Here is a 14,665-nt window from a genome sequence, read left to right on the forward strand (position 1 = left end):
AATATGACTATAATTTGCCCCAGTCCTGGCAAGCAAACTCTGCTGGAAAGCTGATTAGTGGAGGGAGCCAACTTAACTGAACACCCTCTCCAGAGATGCGACCAAAGATTGAAATATATGTATTCATACGTGTGAAAGGTAGAAGAAAAGCCTTAGGAAAGCAGAAGATGGGGATTGCACTGAGCTGGGAAATAGGAAGACAAGGGGTGGAGCCTTTAAGGAGATGGGGAGGAAGGTAATGGTAAAAAAGGAAAAAAGTGTAGTAGAAAAAACATCAAAGGGAAGATAAAAAGAATCATGAATTGGAGATACTGAGAATATCCGAGGACACTTGGTCCAAGGAGGAACCAAGCTGGGTTTGCATCCTGTCATCTGTTGATGCTGAGAAAAAAAAAGCTTAAGCCAAACCCTGAAGTCAAGGAGAGAATCTGCTGTTGAGTTTAGTGGTCTTTATGTCAAGCTGGTGGAAAGAGGACTAAATCAAGGAGAGGTAAAAAGAGCGGGAATAATGGCAGAAGCAGACAGTTCATTTCTTCCCACTGTCAAATCTGTGAGTTTAGCCCGGTGGGCTGCTACCAGCAGTGATGATGAACATTACGAAGCTTGGCTGTATTTAGCCCGCTCAGTCACCGCTTGGCCAGGCTCCCGTTGATTTCAGTGGGAGTTTGCATGAGAACGTGCAAGTCCCTCCTCCCCAGAAATGGGAATTCCCCACCAAAGTATTCTGTCAGATAGCTTGAGCGGGTGTATTGAACTGCTGACATGCTTTTAGTACACTAGGTAGCACCTCTGACGCCGTAAGCTAGACAGTTTTGGTCTTGAATATAGAACGCGAAGCACTTAGATTTGTGGGAAGAGCAGCTTTATTTTAGAGAGGTGCTGAAGTTTGTATGAAAATACATAACTTAAGGCACACATCTGAGCAAAAATTACCCAATGAGAACAAGAACCATCTCGAAATGTGCTTTTAATATGTGGATTTGAATGTGTTAAACATTATGTATGTTGCTGCACTTATTTTTATTCTTATGTAGACAGGCACGAGTCTTCCCTACATTATACTTTCTCTAATTCATAACCATGCAAAATGCAGACCAAGTAGGAGTAAATCAAGTTAGTTGCACCTTTTGGTTAGATACGTGAATAACTCTTCTGGATGTAAAGCAGCTGAAAACAATGCTCTTTTTACCTAATATTTGCATGTCTGCTAACATGAAGGATCACACATTTCACACAGTTCCTACACAATAATAATTGCAGGTGGAAAATGTCCCGTTACTCATGTAGCTGGTCATTTTTGTATGCAATTACCAGAATTGCGTGCTCAGTTCCAGTAACCATATGCACAAAAATAGGCTGCAACAACCTGCTTAGGATTGTTAATAACATGGTCCAAAGTCTCAGTCTTTATTGCTGTGTTGTTCTATGCTGCTTTTGTAAGAGAACTGTGCTAGGAATGAATTTGGTTGTTGACTATTCGAGCAAAAGGAGACATATCTGCGTGTGCCTCTGGGGCTGCAGGACTGCAGAATTTCTGTATTCGCCTGCGTATGGTTTAAGTACTGAACTTGGTATAATGAGCTGATGGGCCAGAAAAGAGATACTGCACCCAGTGACCCTCTGTAGTGCATGGTTCAAATAAGGAACAAGCAGCTTCTGAAATTCTGCATTTAAAATACACGCATCTTGAACTAGCAATGTCATAGAGAGGTGTAAGCCTTTGCCATAAGCGATTCAAAATCAGGCTGCAGTAGTTCAGACAATACTTAATTGGCATTTCTCTTTTTGCATATCACTGTTCTCATCAGTTTTAATACATGCTTTTTTCCCGCCTCTACAAACTTCTTTGCCTTAAAGGACTCATGAAGGAAATAATTAAAAAGTACACAGAGGAAAACTGTCTGAGCAGAAGGGGCAGAAATCCAAGGTGGTTTAGGGAGGTGCCCCAAACACTCTTTTGGATGATTATTAATTTTTTTCTTACTATTATTTTATGACGCTGTTTAGGTTTAATTACTCATGTTTTCCTAACCTGTGTGACAGGCATAATTTGAAGAGCAATAGTAATGATCAAGCCGTGGAAGTGCCAGCTGCTGCCTACGTGCTCAAGCAAGCATAGAGCAGGCAGTGTCAGGAGAGAGTGCTGTCTCTTGATTAGATCTGAACTTCTTTTTCATGCTGATGAAAATGATCCTGACTTATTATTTAAATGTAAATGATGCCAAAAGACGTCTGAAAAGTCAGAGCTCTCTCAGTTCACTGCCTGTACAGAATAGTAAGTTCATGGGACTTTACTGCAGTATATGCTATTAAAATATATACGGTTTTAGTTTTAAAAGATACAATTGGTATATTTGGGTCTTTTTAGTGCAAAGTGCCAGTCAGCCCATCTAGGTTAATATGATCTTTTTATATATATATCAGTGAACAATTTCATTCTTTATATTTTCAAATCAAACCTCGAGACCACAGAAATTAGCAGTTCTGCCACAGACCGTGTGCTAGTGTATTGTAAAGCTCATTTAGAAGCTGTAGTATCATTTTGGTTTGTGTTTTTCTGGTTACTAAAGCTTCTGGTTGTTTTATGCTTCAGTTGTGTGCTACTGCAGTGAGATGCTGTGGGTAGCACTGTAGAACAGGTTGTGGTACATCATCGGAATGTGAAGTCTTTTCTGATACTTCTAATACTAAGTGGAGATTTAATTATTAATTTGTGCATATCTTGGCAAAAGTTTATAAAGTGTTGAGCAGCTTTTATGATAAGTTTGAATGCTTGTATATTTCTTTTTTTCAAAAAAATACATGGGATGATGCACTCCTAAAAAGCTCTGATGAAGCCTGATATCTTTTGGAGTGAAAATGAAATCCGGGGAAAAGGAAAGTATTCCACTGTAGGCTGCAGCATCAGCACACTGTAGGATCCTTCCTTGCAAGTAACAGAGTGAATCCCTGTCTGAACAACAGTAAAGTGAAACAAATTTCTGTTTGTTCTGTGTTGCCAACCTTTGCAGTCCTGTAATTAATGTCATATTATCTTTTGGGGGGGGTTTCATAAAGCAGAAAGTTCTAGGATCTTGTGATTACACAAATCTCTACTTTTTGACACATTAACTTTTTTGCTCTGACCTTGTATGTGTAGAGAAAATCTTTGAAAAGATGAAAATTAAGCCTTTAGAGCAGAGAAGACAAGCCAATAAACTCATGAGTTCTGTTACTCCCAAGTCAATAACAGGGGCCTGGAGGGGAAAAGTTGAGCAAGCAATGATAACTTTTTAACATTACTAGGGTATTTGATTTTTATGTGAAAGAAGCTATAAAAGAAAATCCAGGAGCAGAAATAGAAATGAAACTTTAGGCAAACAAGAAATATGTGGTTCAATAAGTCATCTGCTGCATCAAGGTACTATATGTCCACTCATCCTTGGAGCTGTTTGCTGCTGGGGGGCTGCTCAGTACGAATCAATGGCAAGGACTTATTCAGGGCAAATTATGCCAGATGCACTGTGACGTGAATGCTTTGGCTGTTTTATCTCCAGTAAGCTATATATCAGAGGGAAGTGGTGGGATACAGCCTGGGTTCTCTTCTTGCTCTTCCCTCTCACTCCAAGGTGTTGGTCAAGTCCCTAAATGCTCCTGCCTCCCAGCTTTGTAAAATGGGGATGACAGTGCTTTCTTGCCATTGCAATGTCATTGCTATTGCTTAATTATATAAAATCTGTATCCTTCTTCTCTGGTGGTCCTTCATAGTCATTGTAGTGCTGCTGTCAAGCGGTTCTATTTTGTCAAGATGGTATTATGTCTAGTTGAAATCTTGCTCAGGCTACAAGTGGAATGAAGCTGCCAAGATGTTTAATCTAGCTTTCTTCAGCTGCTTTTTAGATTCTCAGTAGACACATGACAGTTCTGTTATTCGTGGCTTTACGTGTTCATGCGTATTGCCTGTTACATTGGAATACATCAAAGTAAACCAAGCCATAAGGTTTACTGGTGACCTGCACTGGAAAAGAGATGTGAGCTGTAGGTGAAGTCTAACAGAATATTCCAGGAGGTGATGTTTGATAGATTTTCAAAGAAAGGGCTGCCATTTCTGTGTTTGTGCAGTGTATGGTGGGACCCTTACCTGCCAAAACGTGACTGAAAAATAGGATTGCTTGTCTGAGGAACAGCTCTGTCTTTCATATCAAAACTTGGCGATAGATGATTCCCGTATGAATGGTCTCAAGAGACACTTTCCTTGTAAAGGAATCAAGTGATGGATGAGGCATCTCACATTTTAAATGTTATACAGGTGAAAGCATCAGAGTATTCTAAGCCCATGACTACTGCTGCGTATGTCTGAGTAGTTTGTTTGCTTTTTAATTGTGGAACTAAAGGAGGTTTGGTAAGTAGGGCAGGACCATTAGAAAATGCTAACTGTTTTCCTGCTGTAATGCTCTTTCACATTTGACTGCTGCAGGGTGAAATAATGAAGAATTTTTTTGTAACAGATCAAAAAATCCTTTCTTGTTTAATTGAAAGTGTTTAAGAGAAGAAGGTCATTGAGAGGACAGATTTCAAGAAGTGGTATTTGCATTTTGCGATGCTTTGGAAAGAAACAGAGCATATTATGCACGCTTTTAAAGCAGATATGGCGAATGCTCTGCCAAATCTGTGGAATTTTATAGGCAGCTACTGTGAACAGTAACAGCAGTAAATGAATCTGCTTTTTACCCCTACTGAAACTGGCACTGTAAGCTTTAGGAGATCTTTTTGCTTTTTTAAAATTTATTTCAACATAGTTTCAGCCCCGTCAGCAAACCTCTGCTGTGTTAGTGGTAATATAAGTTGTCTCCCAAACCCTGCAATATTCAACACAAAATTCAGAACCTGAGTGAAGATAAAGCTGGCGCTGGTATGTGATGGACTACCACTGGAAAAGAAAAAGGAACAAGTCTGTGAGGATACATAGAGAATACCTGGGAAAAAAATGGAAAAATATTCAAGTGAGAAGATGGCTATAGCAGAAATGAGGAGAAGAGAACAATATCTCAGTGTGAAGTGACATATTTTGAGGGTAAAGGAGAGATGGGGAAGTAAGGCCAGGTTTAAAAGAATATTTGTGAGGAAAAGGAGAATGATGCTTAAAAGAGAAATGGGAGGAGCTTGAATGAAAAAGAGAGATTGGGAGAGACATCAAATTAGGAAAGAAAAATGTCTTAAAATAAAAAGAGATAAATGAGATTTTACAGGAAAATAAATTAGCCAAAACATGGGAAAGATTTAAACAACAAGGAAAGTGAGAGAAATTAAATACCAAGGACAGGGAAGGATGGAAAATACTGATCTGTAAAAGAAAATGAAATAGTTGTATTAATTTTATTGATTTCCTGGAAGATTTTGTGGTGGGTCGGATGTCTGCTCTGAGAGAAAGTGAAAGATAGAATAGGAAAAACTATGATATTTTTTTTCCCAGGCCTTCCTGTGCAGGAAATGTAATAGGAAGTTATTTTTATTAACCAAGATCAGAGAATATGCAACAACAAAGTACCAAGAATGGTGTGGAAAATCCGGTTATTTTTTTCCAGTCAGACCAGAAGAACCTGTGGCCATTGACCAGCAGGAGCCTAAGGGTCAGATTATTAAGCAGCAGGATCAGTAAACTGAATGTCTATTGGAATCTGTGCGTCTTTAAACACACACCAACCAATTTACTTTATAGACAAAAAAAAAAAAATCTTGAACACCATGTAGCTGATATTTGTAGCCATTCATTAATTGCTGTGTGGTCTGTTTTGTCTACCTAATCAACACAAACAAGTGGGCTTGTTTGATTTCATTTGCAAATGTGAAACTAATTGATTTTACGGAGATATACTGCTTGCTGAGCACTATTTTTTCTGTCAAGACAAGTCAGGTTACACTGGCCACCAAAAAATAATGATGCAGAAGAGCCAGAACAGTGAGAGCCTTGAGCAGACAGAGGGGAGTGTCTTCTGCAAAGTGTTTTGGAGGGTGTCAGGTGGAATGCACCCCTCGGTTCAGCATAGCCATGATGCTGGGGAGGGCTTTAGCCTTTCAAAAGCTGTGAGATGCTGTGGCACCACTCAGCCCGCACCCCTAACATACTTGCAAGGGACTGTGAGACAAAGGAGTGGGGAGCACAGTGCCTTTATTTGCAGCAATAGCATGATTTTCATCTGTAAAGGAAATATTCAGCTGGTTACCTTGCCTGGACTTAGCAGCGACCGGTGTTTTATCTTAGCAGTCTTGGTTGAACACACATGCAGAATAGAAACACGTTTGTTTATGGGCAGGAAACGCATAAGCCTTTTAATGGATAAAGCGTGAGTTTGAAGCATTAAATGTGACCTGCTTTGTTGTATGCCAGTACCTGCAAAGGGTTATTCTTTGTAGTGTCCTACTTGGACTCAAGCACTAAAGCTTTCATCAAAGTAAATCTGATTATTTTGCACATGGTTTTCCTGAAAGGATGTTATGATTTTCTAGATGTTTGGTGGCTGGTGATAAATTAGGCTTTTATGATGTCATGTGAAAGGCCACTGCTTGGACTTCCTTCTCTAGCAAGTGCGCTGGAGAATACATTTGGGACGTACTCAGAATCAGAAATTATCCTACCTTGTTTTATTTTAACCCTTTTGTGGACCATTGCTTGCTTTGTAACTAGAGGTGTTTGGGCAAGGGTTGCTTCGCTTTTGCAGACGGGAGCCCCATGGCATTCCGTCCTGAGCCCCCTCCATATATCGTATTTGAAATGGATGTTTTTGCCCTTGCGTAACAAAGCCTTAGCTCATGAGCTCCCTTTAAGCCTTTCACAGCTTAAATTTCTTCCATATATTGTGTCTTGAAAAGGGTTTTCAAATCAGATGGGGGTTTTAGTGAAAAATTGGAATGCAGTGAGAGGTGGGGGGGAAGGTGATGCATCCCATAACTCAGGTCAGGTTTATGACCATGTAGAGGGAGGCTGCTTGTAAAAAAAAAAAAAAAAAAAAAAACCCAAAAAAAGCAGCCAGCAGTAAAAGGCAGTACATAACTGCTTTGTCCGGAGAAGTGCAGCTCCCTTCTTCATCCCCCATACTGCAGGGAGGGAGAATTTTACAACTGTTTTTCAATTAGAAATGACTAACCATCCTTCATGCTAACTCTTTCGTACTAGTTAACCCATGGTGGGGAGGAAGACAGGCAGAGAGAAGTATCCATCCCCTCGCTGTCCTTTCCCCCCCCCCCAGCCTTACCACAAGCTTCAGGGGGGCAGAGGTTCCTATATCGCTGTAACAGGTAAGGAAGGGAGTGTCGTCGCTCCTGCCCAGCCGGAGTCACAGCCAAGCCTTCAGGGCAGCGAGATAAGCACTGAACACAGGGCAAAGACAGCAATTGCTGTTACAGGTGGGTTAGAATTTTCCGATGACATGCTCTTTAGATGAAAAATGACACTTTGAGTAAATTAATATTTTTATCAGGGCAAATATAACAGCACACCCTTCAAAAAAATTTTAATATCATTTTGATGTTGACATAACAAATGTCTTGATTTTTTCAGAGATTTGAATATCCATAGGGGTAGTAAAATCACCAAAAACAATGCATCCTGTACTAGACAAAGATTTCATTCTATGGAGTAGTAATATCCTGCATTCATTAAATTGCTGCTTAATGCTCTAAAGGTAGATAGATAATATCTATAGGTAGAATACACGATCACTGTCCTGATGTTTATTGGGTTGTTGCTTATCATTTCGTGTTTGACTAGCAATGATAACTAAACCTAATAACGTTTCCAATATAAGTTGTTACAAACAAAGGATTTTTTAGTGGGAGAAGAAACTAAGTAGCCTTGCAGCATGAATTTCTGGGGTTACCAGTTTTCCGATTCCTCTTGACGTGTCAGTCAGGGAAGACAACTAACCCTAGGGGCCATATTCCATTCCCACTAAGAAATGCAGCCGTTACTGCACAATAAAACCTGCTGAAATCAAACAGCTTCACAGAGTGATTTCCTGATTGCAGAAAATGTGAAAAGTAGGAGGCAATGAGGAAAATAATCAGAGTGGATTAAAAAAAAAGTGAGAATTGCATTTAATAATTGTAAAAGGTACCGTGCCCTTGTCTAAATAATACATACTGTGTGTGACAATAAAGCCCTGTATGATGAAGACATGATTATGCTATTCTCGCCCCCAAAATTGTTGTCGGAGTAGAGAACAGGCTGCAGTGAAGCAAGAAGCAAATGCATTTAAGAGAGAACAAAAGCAGGACTCGGAGGTACCAGTGAAAAGAGAGGGCACCTGTTCTTTTCCTGTACTGCAGCTGATCTCCATCCCTATGAAAGATGTTCATCCCTCACAGGGTCTTGGTTTTCAGTGATGTGAAGGTGACACACAGGGTTTCTCTCTACCGTCCGGCCAGGAAGCCTGAAGAAACGTGCTTGCGTACAACCTCCCCAAAACCTCTGCTGTAAAGAGTAAAATGCAGAAACGTTTCTAACCCGTGTTGTGCAAAATCCAGGTTATTCAGACACCTCTTTATGCACAGGAGGGTCGGCTCACACGTCATTTCCTACCAGCAGCCAGGCTACAGGGCAGTGACGGCCAATGGGAGTGGTACCACCTAACCAGCGTTTGCAAAGAGCAATGCTATTTTGTTAGAAGAGGTGGAAAAGCTTAGTTTGATTCATAATAACATATAGCATTTAAGTATTAGTGTGCATTTTAGCAAACATGCTAAAGATTTTTAGCTGTGCTGTATGTGTTTGGATGACTGGGTATGCCATTTCAGAAAGAAAAGTGTTTATGTGTTCAGCACTAATACCTAAACTATCCTAATTATGGCCTATATGTGGCAAATTTCTCTCCTCCAGAAGTTCCCTGCTTTTTCAGCAGAGGCATTCCTCTAAACCAGACACGATCTCGCCGTTCGGAAGCCTCGCTGGCATTTTGCGGAGCCGTGAGCGGAGGTTACGCTGGCATCCAAGCTGGGGAACACCTTCCAGGTTTTCCCAGGAGGGCAGAATTGGGCCTCAGGGCAAACCGAGAGGGAGGAAAGCAGCTGCCTCAGCGCAGCCAGCTGCAGGGATTTTGCTGTTTGCAGCAGCGGGGCTTTCCCGTGTGCTGCGGGGGGAACACCCTTCAGCCTGCCTCACGCGTGGGATCCTGAGAAGCACCCGTGGCCCGACTTGCAGCGGGATGTCCTGGCACAGAGCTACGCCGATCCCCGTGCAGGACGGCTCCTGATGAGCGAGCTCAGCTCCAGATCCAAAGCAAGTGAAATTCAGCACTGGCTTCAGGGATATAGGGCTGTAATTCGGGAGGAATTTTATCTGGCTCGAGGGACAGCACTGGCCAAGACGTTTTCTCAGGCTTCACTTGGCAAGTCAATAGATCTGAGTAATGCTCAGCCTTGCAAGGGTCTCCTGTGCCTGCAGCTCCGCTGGCGCTTGCACCGCGGCCGAGGTCTGCACACGCTCCCCTCCCAGGGACGCGCGCGGGCTGCGGCCTCGCGTCGGTTCACCAGGGCACCGGCTCCGTCAAAGTGATTAGGGCCCGGCGACGAGGCTCCCAAGGCACCCGGGGCCGGCTCCCCCTGCTTCGCCGTTTTATCTGCAGTGTCGGTGGGGCTGCCAGAGCCGGCGCTGAGTGAGCCCATTTCCCCGGAGCGGAGCATTGTTCCCGGCCTCCGGCCGCCGCGTGGCCCCGCTGATGGACAATACCGCCCGTCCCCGACTTCCTGAGCAGACCAGACAGCTTGCTGTTTTCTTCTCGTCTCTTATCACCCCCTGTCATTGAAAGAGAGGTCTGGCTTCAGCTTCGGTTTGGGCTGATAGGCAGCAGCGAAGTGGAAAAAGGCGCAGGGGAGGGAGGGGAAGAGGAGGAGGAGGGAGAGGAGCTCCATTACTGTTATTATCGCCCTAATGTTTATTGCTGCTCTGAGTTCATTTGCCTTAACCCTTTGGAAGCTGGTCAAATTAAAGATTATCAAACCGATAAGATAAAGCCGCTGCGCTATCGCTCCTGGTTCCTGGTGGAGAAGCGAAGGCTATGCTCAGGTTTTATTGACTGTGCGCCTTGTGTTGCCGCTTTGTTGCTGAAGTACAGTGGAGTCCCCAGATAAGACCTTACCCTAAAGATGCCCGGCACTCACAGCCTGCCGAGGTCTGTCAGGCTGGCAGGGGCTCAGCACCGTGCAGAATCAGCCCTTTCCTCAAGTCGTTCTTCCCCCTCCCCTACCCCCTCGACATGGTTTTAGTAAAAATGGAGCTTTCTGAATAGGGAGGGGATTTGCACAGGAAAACATGGAAGGGGAAAAAAACATTATGCCTCTTATTTTAAATGGCATTTTGTTACACGTGAGTTTCAGCCTATTGGTTGCTTTTGCCTTTTGCCTTTTCCTGTGGTTCTTTGCAAACAATACTGTCTTTCTGCAAAAGACTGCTGACCCAGGAGTGGAAAGCAGTCTGTTCATGCTGCATTAAAACAAATTTAGATCAGGAACCAAATTCACTGGCATTCTTCTATTCCCTCGGTACCCTAACTGCTCCACAACTTTGCTTTTCTAAGAACAGTGGAAAGAAAAAATGAAAACTGAGCGACACATTACAGCTTTTCTTAAATTCCTGAAGATGTTTACTGTGTTCCTCGTTAGGCTTGGGCTTTGCTCATTGACATGTTCTATCTTCAGTCTCCTCGTATGTACTGTGGAGATAGGAGTCTCTTGCCTTATAATTATACTGTTTTTTCCTGTTACTATAGATATTACAACAAACACTACCCTTTGCAAAGAAATGGAGCCAGTGTGCTCTGCTTGTGGATCTCCATAAGCACTGACAGTGTACAGCAGATGCAGTGCTTATTACTGTGACTCCTTCGGGGGTTTGATCTGAGCTTACCTGAGCCATGCATTGAATTTTGCACCAGCAACGTGCAGGTTTACAGGCTCTACAGCTCTGATTTAGTGAGATCTTAGTACTTTTCTTAACAGAGTGGACAGGGAACAGCTTGGCTGAAGTCACAGAAACTGCTCTCCAATGTTGCATCTGGGATAAGACACAATGTCCCCAGGCTTGGTGGGAGACAACCAGTGCAGGAGCACACCAGGGAATGGAAGATAAGGGTGATGGTAGAAGAGCCATTGCCTAGTGAGCAATATATGCAGTCTCCTGACTATTTGCAACAAACACTTTAACGAGACTGTTCTCCGAGCAATAAGCTGCAGCAGATACCCGAATATACTGTGGGGCCCATGTTACAACCGAGATGTGCTACGTGAGCCCTCATTAAAAATTGCTATGAAAAATGCTCCAAAAAGTGCACAAAAGAGGAGACTATTGCATTACTGAGATACAATGGTGAAAACACAAAACTGCAAGCTAATGTTGTCTAATTAAGTCCCTGCATTTGTTAATTTTTCTTTTAATGGGATGAGTTAAAGCCAAAAGGCGATGGTTTTAAGAGGGAAATAAGGAAAATAAAACACAAGCAGGGTTTGCAGGAAACTTTGGCCCCTAGACTGTTGAAATCCTTCCTGACAAAGCTTCTCGAGCAAAAGAGTGCAAGACTAAACACGCAAGCCAGCGCCTCTGCCGAGCTGGGTCTGTGCTCTTTACTTATGGGAGCTCTGATGTAACAAATCATCTTCCAAGCGGTCGTGCTGATTGTGAACGTAACCCTGGCCACTTTTCAGATGCAGTGAAACTGTTGTGTGCTTAGATCAAGTCTGTTTATTTTTAGAGGTAAAGCCTTGTCTCTGCTGCAGCGAGCGGAGCTGGGCACGATTCCACCACAGGTGTTTTACTGAGGACTCGATCTCACTTTTATTCTGGTGTAAGAGAGAACAAAAGCTGGCGCTCGGCACTGGCTTCAGCGAAGGCACGTTTTAAAGGGAATCAGCTGAGCTGTAGTAATAAAGGAAGCCTTGGCCTTCTTTCAGGCCTTGCTATCTCCTTTTTCTCACATTGTGTCGAGGCTTTAAATTTTCAGTTAAAGTTAATTGAATGAGACAGTGATACATTGCATAGTGAAACCAGATCAATCACTGCGCGAGTCAAAATAGGAGTCGTGATGACACTCAGAACAAGAGCTTGGGAAACGTGATATTTACATTAAAATATTTTACATTTTTGTCTCATGGTTTTAAAACCAAATTTAAAAATGCCTTACCCCATTGCATAATGAATTTCTCTCTGTTCATCTGTATGTATGTGCTTGTGTGCATTTGAACAATAAAACCAAATCAATCATAAAATCAGATTTAGTAGTAATAGGGTATTTTCTACACAGTTATGCAGCCTCATTTACAGAAAAGGTAAAACAGAAAAACCCATATCAGATAAACCCATTTTCTCTGAGAGACAGTCTTATGACAGTAAGATGCATATAAAGCCGTAGGAGAGTTTACTCTCATATTAAGTGGCAAGAGAGAATTTGACTGTTGTCTTTTCCGTCTTCCTGCCCTTTAAATATTTACATGGCCGTTGTTTTCAAGTCTTAGCTTGCAGGTAAAACTTGTCATTACTATTCACTTATGTTAACTGTATTTGCATGTGGAATAAAGGCTTGTTCCTCCCAAAATAGATAAGTAAAAGCAAAGACTTAATGTTATGTTCCTGATCTAAGTACTGTAAAAACAACAGAAAGCCTTAATCAGTGTTTTCAGGTTTGCAAACTCTCAGCTCGGTATCTAAATCCTCAGGGTTTTCACAAAGGGCTTTGTTTTCCTGTCAGTACGTAAAGCACAATGTCACAGAAAAAGTTATCCTGCAGGAATACAGAACATGAACTGGTGTCATTTCATCAGGTGCCTCTCCATCAGGAATAGGGATAATGGGCAGTTTACATTCAGCAGCAGCTGTTTTTCGAGAACACTCTCTCATCCCATTGCACCCCTCAAAAAAAAAAAAAAATCCAGGTTTTCTCCCATGGAACCTCACCTCTTCTTTCTTTGCTTTCTGATCTGTTTGTACCTCCAAAAAGTGAAGCCCTGACACTGAAAAAATCAATACACTTGAATGATCGGAATGCCAGAGGTTTTTTGGTTGTGGTTTTCTGTGGGGTTTTTTTTTCTCCTTTTGGAAGTCTGACAGACGCATCTCTGGTTTCAGTGAAAGACTCGGATAATATAAACAAGCAGTCATTCTGTTCCATGAAGAGGTTTTTTTAATATTCTTATTTTATTGTAATTACCTTATTGTTTTCATATTATGAGCTACTTGTAGAAAAATACAGGAAACATGACTGCAATACAATCCTTTAATCAGGAATAGCTTTGTTCCAGTCATCATTTCCATTCAGTGTTGAAACTTTGACTAAGAAGAATACAATCAAAACTCGAATTTAGATGTAATATGGTGTTAATCTTATGTTTTCATTTGATCTCTGTACCTAGTAACTTCTGTAAGAGAACCTTTTTAAAAGTACCTAGGAGACATTTTGTGCGTAACGCTATTATCAAGTAAATCTAACTACAAAGCAGCGTTTCTCAAAAGTTCACAAACTTCTTCAGGAGAGCCATTTAAAATCTTTTAACCTAAGTCAGCTGGGGATTTTGTATTATCATATATATTAAATCTTCTTTTTTTCTTTTTTTTTCCCCTCACAGATTATGCCACAATACCTTTACCGCATTATTGTTAAAGTATGTGAACTTTTAATGGAAAAATGCTTTTTTTTTATACTTAAATGGATTTAATACACTGGTTGGTTGTGTTATCTCTATGTCTAATCCACCACGGCAAATAACGTCACTTTTACTGATTTGCAACCTCCCCCCAACCTTATTTTGGCCTATTCAGCAGCTGAGTGTTTATGGTTTTGAATGAAGGGCTGGAATTAGGTAAAGTATTTTTTTAGATAAACTGTTCTAACAAAAAGCATTTGTCCAAGAAAGTTAAAAGACTGCTCCCAAGCTGTTCAAAAGCAGAATGCAGCTACATACAGCAGGCAATGGCAATTCATTCTGTTCTTCTCAGTCCTTCCTTTTTTTTTTTTTTTTTAGATGGAAAGCCAGTATCCTAGATAGGCTCAGTTTCAAAGGATGCTTTTGATATAAAGATTGTGGATGTAAAATTATTATTTACATAGCATTTATAAAAATGAAACTCTAAGTTTTATGATATGGCTTTTATGACTTAAAACTAGGTGGTATTAAAACACTTCTAGCTAATGGCTTAAATTAGGACTGAATAAAAGGCAGTTGTTTTTATATAGAAATTATTATTTTAAGAAGGATTTCCTTGTTTCCAGGCACATATATACACACATATATAATGTAAATTAAACCGAACTCCAGATAAAAAGCATACCTCCATGAGCACATTAGGGTCTGATCCAAATTTTATCAAAGCTAGTGGGAGTCTTTCCCATTTCAAACCAGATTTCGCAATCCATATTCACATGACCCTCCAGGGGATCCCTCGAGCTGATGCGGTTTTACATGGCTTGGCCTCAAATGTCTGCTGCAGTTTCTAAAAACCCATTATAGGGCTGCAGTAGGAAATCATTTAGTCTAATTTAAGGAAATCACAGCATTTTTTATTTTCATATCATTTTGTTCTGATCCATCTGTTTACTCTTTCCTGAAGGCAGGATGAAATGTTTTGAGCCTAAAGACTGAACTAGTAAAAACGCTGCCTGGAATAGTCTCGGCAGACGTGTTTGTTCCACATCCCCTTCTTCGG

General features: G+C 41.3%; 2 protein-coding genes across 5 annotated transcripts in view; one reads left to right on the top strand and one right to left on the bottom strand.

The window, feature by feature from the left end:
* Window positions 1-14,665, top strand: part of GMDS (GDP-mannose 4,6-dehydratase) — a 433,308-nt gene that overhangs the window by 415,695 nt on the left and 2,948 nt on the right. The gene's annotated exons all lie outside the window — the stretch shown is intronic.
* The window catches only part of FOXC1 (forkhead box C1), a 40,375-nt gene that overhangs the window by 8,158 nt on the left and 17,552 nt on the right, over window positions 1-14,665 (bottom strand). For 2 of the 4 annotated variants that reach the window (XR_008575804.1, XR_008575802.1), the window contains one exon: window positions 7,049-8,449. The gene's annotated coding sequence lies outside the window, so the exon portion shown is untranslated. Of the gene's footprint in view, window positions 1-7,048; window positions 8,450-8,482; window positions 9,770-14,665 lie in introns of those variants that run through there. The other 2 variants (XR_008575803.1, XR_008575807.1) reach the window with 2 other exon arrangements.

The sequence above is a fragment of the Grus americana genome, chromosome 2 (assembly GCF_028858705.1).
Source record: "Grus americana isolate bGruAme1 chromosome 2, bGruAme1.mat, whole genome shotgun sequence".
Classification (NCBI taxonomy): domain Eukaryota; kingdom Metazoa; phylum Chordata; class Aves; order Gruiformes; family Gruidae; genus Grus; species Grus americana.